Below are 11,322 nucleotides of genomic sequence, written 5' to 3'. Positions count from 1 at the left end.
GGCCCCCTTTCCCCCCCCTTTTTGCTTCTTCCCTTCCTCTCTTCCTCTCTCACACGGTCAATCGTGCCTACACGATTGCGCTGCCTGCTGTCTGAACTTGATCTTTCACTGATACGTCTCACAGTTACCAGATTTGTTGACTCTTTGTTGTCAATAAGATTTTTATGCTTGCCACGGTCAATATGTTGTCTTTTTTTATATATATTATATATATATATATTGGGAAGTTACTTTATGTAGTTTCCTGGATTGACCTTTTTGTGTACTTAATAATGAATGCTTTGGGGTTTTACCAAGTGAACTTTTATGTAGAATTGATCATACGAAGAAACATTGAATTACCATTATGTTTGTCTGCTTTATTATACGTTATTGTTTTACCTGTTATTTATTTTCCTGTATTGTATTATTTAGTGCAAGAGCAGATTTATTGAAGATTTAGTTGCTTAGGAAAATGCCTGACGTACAGCCCCTCACATGCTGGGTGAGAGGGGTGGGGGTGGGGGTGGGTGATTATTTTGAAAAAAAAAAAAAAATTACCCCACCCCCATAATGTGTGTCCTTCTGTACAGGGCCCGTACAGGTAACAGAATTCAGTTGCTTATGTCCTGACCCAACAGTCTCAAAAAATCTTACTTTCCCAAGTACGCTATGTTTCACAGTTCTCTCTCTTTTTCAAATCGGATTCTTGTTTATGATTTCGACTTTATGGTGAACACAGCTTTCGGGTTCAATAAGCATTGTTTTACTGACTGTGGAGGCAGGAGATGAAATAATTTATAGTTGTGTTTACTTTTAAATTAATAAAATCTGATTTTTTCTGCATAAAATAAAGTTCAATGCAATCTTTCTTTATGAAAAGAAATATATTACAAGTCCACATTTCAGAAAAGAATTTACTATTTAGTATATATAATTATTTTTATTTTCTGAAAAAAAAAATTCAAAATCTTGGAACAAAATAGAATATTTTGAAAAGCTACAATGGTTATTAATATAAGATGTTAATTTAAAATTATAACTCCAATGGTTAACTCTTGAAAAGGTTGATTATAGATGTAAGATTTATGATTGAAGTACTATGGTGACTTGATTATATTTAATTATGTAAGTACATGGCTCGTGAAAAAAAAAAAAAAAGAAAAAGAACAAAGAAAAAATTCTATGAATGGAAGTTTAATATTTCCAAGTTTAGTATGTAATGGTTAGGTAGGGATGTCTATTGGATTTGTCGACTCAGACTGTCTGTGGCTCAACTCGAGGCTCGGTGGAGTCGAGCCAAGGCTCAAGTTGAGCCTCATTTTGGGGTTCCGGGCTTTGCTTGAGCCGGCTCGTGTGGCTCGCCGACTCAAGCTCGAGCTTTATATAAAAAAAAATGAAGGAAAAAAAGGCAGTGAGAAATAGGGCAGTAGTGCTAATGCCAATATTTAAAAATAAAAAATAAAGAGAGAGAGAGAAAGGAGACGGCTCGAGCTTTGCTTGTTAAGGCTCGAGTCGAAAGTTCGGGTCGAGCTTTTGCTTGGCGACCCGTTTAATTTTACTTGAGCCGAGTTCGTGCCTTGTGTTTCGGCTCGCGAGTAGATTCGACTTGGCTCGTTGACATTCCTACGTTTAGGTGAAATCAATACTTTTATTTTGGCTTAATAGCAATAGAATTCCTATCCATTAGAGATTGTGCAACAAATTTCCTACCTATCGAAATTACTATAAATCTCCTTGCTTCAAATATTTAGTGTGGAAAATAATATTTTTGGTGGAAAAAGACATCATGTCCAATTTCGTTAGTTTTACCGTTATAAGAAAAAAAATATATAAAAAAAATTCGTCAAAATTAAAAAGGAATAATTATAGTATTCTCACATTTTTTATTGTTTTGTAAATTATACCCGATGTGCCATCCAAACCTTTAGAACTTCTTACACGCCCCTCCCTCGAAATCCCATCCCACCTCATCCGTAAAAGACAGAACTAACATTTTTTTTCATATGAATACCATTTTGCAAAATCTGATTACAAATTCAAGAAATGAAAGAACTTGATTTGTCAAAGCTAAAACTAGAGCTGTTTGTCTCCCATTTTAAAAGAAAATATAGAGTTTTGAATAGTAGTTTTTGGAGAATGTATGGTTGAAATTTAAAAAAAATTTATTGATTTGTGTGTGGAATATTATATTTTGTGAATGTGTAGTGAAGAATGTTACTCTAGTAAACAATTTATTTTGTTAAAGGATGGCGATCAGTGCCTCGCATTGTCTTCATTGGGAGAGTGGATAAAGACAAGCGGTGCTCAGATAGACCACACAATTAGCTCGAAAGTGATGGAAATTCTCCGAAGTCCTACGCTAGAATTGAAAACAATAATCTGATAGTAAAATTGGGAGCTTCCTTTGAGACTTAATTCTCGATCAAATGTCCACCAACTACTTGTAAGGATAAAGATTATTTTGTTACGTCTCATCCTTTAATAGAGTTAGTTGGCTATGATAAAGCTCGAACATGATAAAGTTCAAGTTGTTTGACTCTCACTAATCTTATAGTTTATCTCTTGTAGCAAACACGTATATCTTCTCGTACATGTGTAACAGTTTTGTCTATAAATATGATAAATGATACAGGGTTTCTGGTGTAAAAAATAAAAACAGTTTCCCATTCTTTCATGGTATCAGAGCCCTCTCAAGCTCATGCTTTATTCGTTCCTGTGGCTGTTTCAAGTTCTTCGTCTTCCTCTGCCTTTCATCTTCAGCACGAGTTATATCCACCAAGCTCGGTGCTAACTTTCTTGCTTGGAGTGTTCAGTTGCTTCCTATTTTCGGAGTTATGGTTTGAAGGGATTCATTGATGGTTACATCTCAATATCCCAGCAATGATCGGAAGGCCCAATGTGTCCTTAATCCAAGAAGGATTCTAATATCAAATTTTGAACCAAATTTTCTTTAGTGTTTAAGATAAAACATTTATAACCAAACACTTTAAAATAATCGATATAGATAATTTATTTTTCAAAGTTCATATGGAGTTTTGATTTTCTTTCGATTAATCAAGACTTTATTCATAATATAGCAATCAATGTTAACGACATCGGTCCAAAAATATTTTTGGTAAACTATTTTCATTTAGAATAATTCAAGCCATTTTTTACAACGTTTGATTCTTCCCTTTACTAAACCATTTTCTTGAGGAGTTCCTGGAGTCGAGAAATTATGCTCATAACCATAAGTCTTGCAAAAATCATCAAAAGCAACATTGTCAAGGTTCTCGACCATGATCACTCCAAATTGTAGTAATGTACTCTTTTCATTTTTGAACCTTTTTTTTAAATGTTTAAATGTATTCAAAGTTTTATCTCTCATATTCAAAAATAGGATTCAAGTAAATTGTAAAAAGTCATCAACAATGATGAAAGCATGATGATACCACTTAAACTTGCGGTTCTAGATGTCCACTTGCAGATCTAAATGTCCAAAAAGACCTATATGGAGAAGTAATAAAGATCTTGTAGTTGAAAAATATTGTTTTTATTTGAAAAAGCTCTTCGCTTGTTTTCAAAGTGACAAGCATCACAAATTTTATTTTTCTCAAATTTCGAATTTGGCTAGCCATTGACAAAGCAATATTTGAAAGTAGGCACATGCATAAATGACCTAATCTTCTATGTCATACTCAAGTATCATATGTTAACCTTAATACACATTTTTTTCCTCATTTGAAGTCAATATTTATGATATAAACATCTTTTCTTTGGCTTCGTATAAGCATCACCTCCTTTGATGTAACATCTTCAATAAGGCATTCAGAATTTTCAAATTTGATATGATAACAGTTGTCACATAATTGACTAATGATAAGCTAGTCATGTTTGAAATTATCAACTAATAAAATATTTTCAATTGAGGGAGACAGAAGATTACCAATATTTCTAATGTCAATGATTTTTCCTGTGGCATATTCTTCAAATGTAACATGACCTCCATCATTCTTTTTAAACCTTGATAACAAAGTTTGATCTCCAGTCATGTGTTTTGAGCTTTACTATCCAAGAATCACTTGATTTTTATCTTCTTTGGTACATAAAAAATAATTCAATTTTTGTTCTTTGATACCCATACAATTTTGGGTCCTTGGTTGCTAGTATTTGTGAACTTTTTGAATCCACTTTCGTTTTCATTCAAAGTGCAACCTCTCTCTCTCTCTCTCTCTCTCTCTCTCTCTCTCTCTCTCTCTGAGCTTTACTATCCAAGAATCACTTGATTTTTATCTTCTTTAATTAAAATATACATGCCCATTTTTATTACAAAAACCACAAGTAACATTTGGAATGGGGGAAGTAAAGGCTTTAATAAAGAAATTTTTAAGAGATTTTTGTTTTAAAAATGGATTGTATCCAATTCCTCCTTGATCAAAAACACATTTTTATTCACCAAGCATTAAATCAAAATTTTTCTTGCCTTAAGTGAATTTGTGAACAATTTGAGTCAAATCTAAATATTTTCTTATAAAGAAAAATTCTCCTTAATTAAAGAATCGTAATTGACTTTTTTTTTTTTTTTAAAATCACTTTGAATCTTCAAAAGTTTCTTTACCTTCTTTTCCAATAAAGAATATTTCTTTTTGAGAATAGAATGATTTAGAGCAGGTTTTTCAAATTCCTCAAGAATTTCATCATAAAAGATTTATAATTCATTATATGAACAATTTTCATTTGAATTTACCTCACATTCAATGACTTTCATTTTCATCATGATCTCCATCATCACTCTCATCCCATGTTGCTTGGAGTGCCTTCTTTTTCATAACTCTTTTCTAGTTTGGATGCTCGATTTTCTCATGATCGGATTTGCCACAATCATAGGAAACAATCTTATTACTTTTCTCTACGCCCTTTCTTTCTTTCTTTTGAAATCGCCAATTGTTGCCAAGAATCCTCCAATTTTTTATAAGAAAAACTAGGTCATCAAGTTCTTGATCATTCATATTTTTGCTCCAAGTTCATTTATTATCGACTTTAAAGCAATTTGGCATTTTTCTTCTTCAATACTTTTCATTGTTTTCTCCTTTGTTTCGATGCGATTTAGTTAATATATCATCAATATTCCATAGAACTCTTCTAATAGATATGTGTTGATATCTTTGGTGTTTCTATCAACATTCTCAATAAGCTCCAATCATCCGAGAGAGACCTAAGCATTTTACTCACAAGTTCACCATTAGTAAATTTTCGATCAAGGCCTTTAAGGCTATTGACAATATCAGTGAAGTGAGTAATCATATTAACAATAGGTTTATTTTGCTTTATAAAGAAATTTTCAAATTCCTTAACCAAAAGATTTATCTTGGTTTCTTTATTTTGCTAGTGTCCAAGTGAGTAACTTCTAAAGCATGCCGAATATCAAAGGTAGTATCACATGTGCTAATATGATTAAATTCGTTTCTATCTAAAGTACAATAAAGGATTTTATTATTATTATTAATTTTTTATTTTTTTTTTATTTTTTTTGGCTTTAGCATTTAACGATAATTTTTCATTTATCTTCATCATCATAATTTTCTCTAGGTTTTAGAATGATTTGGTCTGGTATACAAACCACTTTAATAACCTTTTTAGGTGCATAAGGACCATATTCAATAACTTTCCAAACATTATAATCTATTGATTAAGCATAAATCATCATTGGATATGTTGATCAATTAATAATCATAAGTAAATAAAAGCAACTAGATCAATCAAATAACAAATATAAATAAGATAATGATAAGTAAAAGGGTAGAAAGGATGCAAATAATATAATTATGGAAGTTCAATCCAACGCAATGATCTACATTCTTCGTTACCAAGCTCTCCGGCACAAGTTCTTGGGCACTAGCAATGCCTTTTCACTATATTGATTGACTTGTGGTACAATCCAACTTTTTACAATGCTTTCGATGACTTGCAAACAAGAAACATCGATCATTGTTCAATATTAAGCTTTATGGGACCTCAATATAGCCCATATAGTGACTTACAACAATGAACATCGATCATTATGCTATTGAGCTTTTATGGGATCTCAATACAACCCATAAGTTTAGAGAAATGATTTTACAATGAAATTCATCTCTTAATAAATGAAACAAATGAATTAAGTACTAAGAGAGATTAACACTTCAATGAATAGAAATAAATGATAGCTCAAGTGTTATGAATAATATAGTTAAAAATATAATCAATTAAAGTTTTTCAATGAGAAAATGAAGAAGAAATAAATGCAATGTACGTTCAAAAATTTCTCAATATATATCTCTCTTTTTAATGAATGATTGTAATAAATTAAGTGCTAAGAGAGAAATGAGAAACTTCGATGAATATGATGAGTTTACAAATTTGATTCAATAAATCTAAATCTTCAATATGAAGAAGTAGAAGAAATATATACAATATAAGTTCAAAGATCTTCTTTGAAATATATCTCTTATATGAACGATAGAAATAAGTGAAGTACAAAAAGAGAGATGAAAAACTTTAATTATAATGATTAACGAGTTTGAATCAATCAAAGTTTTTTATATGAAGACATAAATGAAAAGAACGGAAAGCTCAAAGAATTTTCAAAACAAAAATATCTCATTTTGATGCTCTTTAAAGTCTCTTGTGAAGAATGAAAAGAGGGAGAATATTTATAGAGTTCAAAACGCTAAAAAAATCTGTAAGTTCATATAACTTGTTCAGTTGATCGCCTTTTGTCCGGATAACCAATATAACTTTTTGTATTGTAAAACTCAGAGGTCAAAACGGTCAAATTTTTTGTCGTTAAAAATTTCCAATCGACCTCCAATTTTGGCAGGTTGACCACCTTGTCCGACCGGTTGACCGACCAATCAGTTTTGATCTTTTTACGCTTTTGCCCCGTTTGATTCAATTTGAATGTATTGAAGGCATGGACTCTTGAAAAGTATTTTTAACTAACTTTTCAACATAAAAGATATTTTCAGGTTCAAAAGAAGTCATTTTTATATTTGATCAAAATATTGCATTAGAATAATTTTTAATGCACAAAAATTATTTTAAATGCATAGAAGGATTTTCAGCTTAAGCGTTCATTGTCAAATATCAAAGTATTAGTATTTTTACACTTTATCTATGAAATCAAGTTTTTGATCTTGCTCCAAAGTTTGGTTTTTAAGTTCGTGAATATGTGACTTCGATTTTGACCTCCTTCATGAGTCTGATTTGTGATAATAACTTTTATCTTTTGACGATCATTGATCAATTTTTCATAGTATATTTTGAAAAACTATAATCATTGAAATTCAACTTGTTGGTAAATAAGATTAATTTGTTTGTTATTGTCAATTCGAGAGCTAGAGAAAATGCATATCAAGTACATCAATTTGTAGGTATGAGAGGCTTAATGTCGGATCTATTAATTAAAACTTTAAGGTTCTATAATCAATCACAAGTTAACAACTGGAAAACCTGATTATATGTACTGGTGACTACAAGGGGAGTAGCAATAACTGGTGGAGCTACATGTGTAGGAGATAACTAAATATGTACCCCATATGTTGGACTTGAAATTTTGTAGCCACAATATCTGAACCCACTAAGTAATTGGTATCTTTAGCCTATTAGTATGTATACTAACAACTACTGGGAGAGCCACACTGACTAACGGAGCTATCGATAAAGAAGAAGACTGATTTTGTACCCAAAAATACTGATGTATGATGTTACCGCTGAGCTCTACGAACTGATACCCACTACTTAGAAGGCTTAACGTACCTCATTTCCCCTTACTCTCGTACTTATCCCGATCAGTAGTGGGCCTATTAATAGAATCAAAACCTATAGCGATAGTAGGGGTAGAGCAGAGTATGTCCCTTCCGAACAATGCTCGTGTACTTGCCCTAAGTGTACATCTGAAGCAATATTCTATCTTCTTATCAATAAGACAGTCTGTCAGTATCAACCATGTCTTTCTCTATCATTCCATATGTAGTCAAGGAGTTTATACTCTAGGTTAACCTCAATACAAACCCGTGCCTCACTAGGTCTGCGTAAGTTTGAAGTCACCTCATCAATACATAATGGGACTCTAATAGCCTTAGATAAGGCAAACAAAAAGTACTTGGTTCAAAAATGTAGAGGCAGTAATGGAAAAGAAACCCAAATATGGACGACGAGAGTCTCATGCTATGGGCTCAAGCTAGGTGTCCACTTAATCACACATATAGGACAGTGCTCCATATACCACAAGGTCTTAAGAAAAAGCCGTAAGTAATTCTTATTTGATAAGTGTATGAGTATATGACTAGCATCAATCAACCCAATCGTAAAATCATTACAAAACCGAACTTCTGAAAGCTATCACATACCTTAATAATTGAGGACTCGCGGTGGGAAAATCTTCCAGCAAGTGTGAACTGTTATGGGTCCAACAAAAGAACCTCCTCCTCATCAGTGAAAGTGGCAGTCGGCTAACCCAGATTCATAGTAGGTTCCTAAACAACAAACTTATGATCAATGATTCTTGTGGTGCTTGGATAATGGATGCAAATGACTTCCTTTGGCTACCCCTTGACCTGAGAAATGATACTTCTACCTGAAAGTGCCATGGCATATGACTTTCAAGCTTGATTTGGCATCAAAGGGACCTATTGTGGCAAATTCGACGGTGGAATTGAGTTTGGATTAACATTTGTAACACTCTACAATTTTGGATGGGGCGCGTGGATTTTGATGCGTGTGGCCGTTGGACATCTTTAATGGCTGAAATTGCAATTTTTTTGACCGAATGTGCATTCACCAATTTGCCGATTTTGAATGCATTTAACCTCCATTCTTGCTGAAATTTTGGGCGAATGATCAGAATATCATGGGTAAACTTCTGGTCAGGTACGTATACATGTTGGGGTTCTGCATTGGAATTATTTACACAATTAGTTTGTGGCTACTCGATTAAATCAATTCCAAATCTGCTTCGTTTGGGGCTGCCTTTGATGTTACTGATATATGAGGTCTATAAGGGCATGTGTCGATAAGTTTCCTTCATTGTGATGGAAGAATCCTATGATTTTGCTGGTGGTTCAAGGTTTTTGAGATTTCTGCCTCTTTCTCCCATTCTAGAGAGAATCTTAGGACATCTCCAATACTGCACCAAAATTTGCACCAAATCTTATACCAGACCAAAATTTTTCTCCAACTATTACACAAAAACTTACACCAAATGAACAGTGATTTATTATTTTATTTATTCTTTCGATTTTTGACAATGTACTCGGGAGAAGACCTCCATGGCAAATATGAACGCTGCGGCTACCAATCCAGCAACGCAACACTGCGATCGACGATAGCTCCATACTGGGAAAGGGGTTTCCGGAGGGAGAGATCTTTAGATTTATGGCTTTTGTCGCTACTAACTCGACTAAAAACATTGTTTTAGTTGCTGACTAAATTATTCACGTGTTTTATATATTACGTTAAATTGACAAAAATAATTGATCATATTATTAATTTATGATAAACAATTACGATAAATTTATAAAAATAATAAAGTTTAATAATATAAACTTTACGTTAAATTAAACTTTAAACGTAAACTTTACGTTAAATTAACAATTACGTTAATTATTATTGATTATATTATTAAAAATAATAAACTTTAATAATATAATTAATAGTGTAATTAATTATCATCATCATCGTCGTCATCATTATTATCATTATAGAACGAAAATGATACAAATACTCTTAACTATTATCTTGAAAAATGAAAAATAAGGGCAAAATGGACATTGTACCATTTAGTGCAAAAAATGGTGTAATGAATAGTGTTGCACTAAATTGTTTTGTCCAAAATGGTGCAATGGTGCAACCATTGAAAATGCCGTTGAGAAGGTATTATATTTCGGGTTTTACTTCTCCGGTTGAGGCTGCAGTGAATCTAAGCCGTACATCTTGAGTGGGATATCAAATTTCTAGATAGAGAGTTTGGTGGTGTTGAAGTGGAAGAAACTTACTTCGGTTGATTTGATCAATGTCGAGGCTAACTTTCTGAATAGGGATAGAGATTTTTCTCTCACTTTGTTACTTTTTGGGCTTCGAACACTTCTTTACATTTCAATTTAAATTTATTATTATACTTTTTAAAACTATGCATTTGCTCTTTTACTTGCAATGTTAGCCATTTTAATAGGATCGGACAAGCCAAGAACAAAAGTAGTTTGGTAATCGAAGTACTACACCTCGGATAAATAAAGATCGAATCAAGTTAATAACCCAAATATTCACCTGGAATGAATAAAGATCGAACCAACTTAATAATCCATGTGCTTTGTGTAAGTATTATGCCCTAGGTCCAATCAACTTTGAACATAAATACTTTTGATATATAATTAATGCAATTTAATGGCAGATTTATTATTTAATTAATAGACAATTAAATAAATAATAGAGTCCGAAAATTCAAACCTCCATAATTTGTTAATCACAAGGAGTTGTGATTGTGAGATACAAATTACATCTGATTGAATCTTAAATCATCCATGGTCGTAAGTAATAACAAGATACGGATATCGTTATTACGGATAGACCATCATGCGTGGCATTTCTTACTTGTGAAGTAAGTAGCTGATCTCACAAACTAAAATGTTGTGACACTTAAATAAACACGTTGATGTTTTGTTATAGAACAAAACATTGGAGACCCGCCGAGAGATTCCACATGGATAACTATCTGAGTGTCAGTAGTTGATCTCTAATGTTCGGTAGTGAAATTAGTCCTTTGACTTGAGGTCGTCATGGTACCTTATATGAGGACGGTCATACATTGACGATGTTGGATGTTGCTCTGAAAATGGTCGCTAATACGACATCATTCGGCTACGTCAAGAATCGTATGAAGGTTGTAATTGATCAATAAAGGATTCGTCACTCTTAGATAATAGGAGATTATGATCTGCGTTTCATTCAATTAAGTCAATGATGAAATCCTTGGCCAAAGTGTACTCATAAGTCAAAAAGAAGTTTTCGACTTATATTGACTTAATAGTGGAGTGAAAGATATGATCGACATTCGAGATTGACACACTTTCATATCTCGTAATTGATTGAATCATATTGACGAAGGGATTATAGTTTCACGGTAAACGAACGAGTTTGATTTTGTCACACCACATGACATTTCCCGTCACATGTATTGCCCTGACACATTGATAGATATCAATCAGGGACGACGAGTGTGAATTGACGATAAATTAAAAGGGTATTTTAATTTATCAAATTTTGATTAGATGAAAATAATATTTCACGTCGTTAGGCACGTGATCGGGAGCCTGATGGGTCACA

The sequence above is a fragment of the Olea europaea genome, chromosome 17 (assembly GCF_002742605.1).
Source record: "Olea europaea var. sylvestris chromosome 17, O_europaea_v1, whole genome shotgun sequence".
NCBI lineage: Eukaryota > Viridiplantae > Streptophyta > Magnoliopsida > Lamiales > Oleaceae > Olea > Olea europaea.
This window is presented reverse-complemented; position numbering follows the sequence as displayed.